Genomic DNA, 2,082 nt, shown 5'->3' on the forward strand with positions numbered 1-2,082 from the left:
GTAGCCAATTTTCTTAGAGTAGGTGACAACTTCCTTAACGATTTTCTCGTATCTCTTCTGGCTGTGAGGTGGCTCAGTGGATTCCATTTTGTTAACACCAACAATTAGTTGTTTCACACCCAGTGTGTAAACCAGAGGGCATGCTCATGGGTCTGCCCATTCTGGGAGACACCTACTTCAAACTCACCAACGCCCGCAGCAACAGTCAGGACAGCACAGTCAGTCTGAGATGTGCCTGTAATCATGTTTTCAATAAAGTCTCTGTGTCCTAGGGCATCAATGATGGTCACATAATACTGCTCTCGAATTTCCACAGGGAGATAGCCATGGTGATACCACACTCATGTTCAACTTTCAGTTTTTCCAAGACCAGACATAGTTGAGGGAGCCTTTTGCATATCAACAGCCTCCTTCTCAAAATTTTCAATGGTTTTTTTGTCAATCCCACCACATTTGTAAATCAGATGACCAATAGTGGTAGACTTGCTGGAATCTATGTGTCCAAAGGCAATGATATTGATATATGTCTTTTCCTTTCCTATTTTGGAGTAGATTTAGTGGTGGTTTTCAGTATACTTGTGTTCTGGCAGTAAACCCATTGCAAAAATAAGTAAACTAGAAAATTTTTAAATATGCCTTTTTTTTAAGATTGAACTTTGGCAAATGTTTCACACATTTAAAGTGAAAATTAAAGTAAAGAGAAAAAAAAACTCTAGCCATAACAGACTAGTTTTTATCAGAACAACTTTCACAATGAAAGTAATTATAAAAGTTGGATAGAATACAAGAAAACAAAAAATGGAATCTAAAAAACTGAATGAATGAGCAAAGTAAACAGAAATGGTCTCAGAGATATGGAGGAACAACTGATAGTTGCTAGTTGGGAGNAGACAAACAGTTCTGAGACCATTCTTCCACACTGATTAGGACTGGGGTGGCAGGTATTGGGGATAATACTATTTAGCTTTCTGAGCTTTCTGGGCAGACTTGGTGACCTGCCAGCTCCCACTGCCTTCTCGTCCACTGCTTTGATGACACCGACAGCAAATGTCTGTCTCATGTCACGAACAGCAAAACGGCCCAGAGGAGGGCAGTCAGAGAAGCTCTCAACACACATGGGCTTGCCAGGAACCATGTCAACAATGGCAGCATCACCAGATTTCAACAACTTCAGGCCATCTTCCAGCTTTTTCCCTGAACAATGATCTATCTTCTCCTTCAGCTCAGCAAATTTGCAAGCAATGTGAGCTGTGTGACAATCAAGCACAGGTGTGTATCCAGCACTGATTTGGCCTGGGTGGTTCAGGATAATCACCTGAGCTGTGAAGCCAGCTACCTCCATTTGTGGGTCATTTTGGCTGTCACCAGCCACATTGCCACGACGAACGTCTTTGACAGGTACAGTCCTGACATTGAAGCCCACATTGTCCCCAGGAAGAGCTTCACTCAAAGCTTCATGGTGCATTTCAACAGACTTTACTTCAGTTGTAACATTGACTGGAGCAAAGATGACCACCATGCTGGGTTTGAGAACACTAGTCTCCACTCAGCCCACAGCGACAGTACCTATACCACCAATTTTGTAGATATCCCGGAGGAGTAGACACAAAGGTTTGGATGAGTTGGTGATAGGATGCAATCCAGAGCTTCAAGCAGCATGGTTCCACTGGCACTGCCATCTTTATGGGTGACTTTCCATCCCTTGAACCAGTGCATGTTAGCACTTGGCCTGTTGTCACCATTGCAACCAGAAATTGGCACAAATGCTGCTGTGTCAGGGTTGTAACCAATTTTCTTAGAGTAGGTGACAACTTCCTTAACAATTTCCTCATATCTCTTCTGGCTGTGAGGCGGCTCAGTGGAATCCATTTTGTTAACACCAACAATTAGTTGTTTCACACCCAGTGTGTAAGCCAGAAGGGCATGCTCATGGGTCTGCCCATTCTGGGAGATACCTGCTTCAAATTCACCAATGCCCACAGCAACAATCAGGACAGCACAGTCAGTCTGAGATGTGCCTGTAATCATGTTTTCAATAAAGTCTCTGTGTCCTGGGGCATCAATGATGGTCACATGATACTG

This window comes from Hipposideros armiger, unplaced genomic scaffold (assembly GCF_001890085.2).
Source record: "Hipposideros armiger isolate ML-2016 unplaced genomic scaffold, ASM189008v1 scaffold_1788, whole genome shotgun sequence".
Lineage (NCBI taxonomy): Eukaryota > Metazoa > Chordata > Mammalia > Chiroptera > Hipposideridae > Hipposideros > Hipposideros armiger.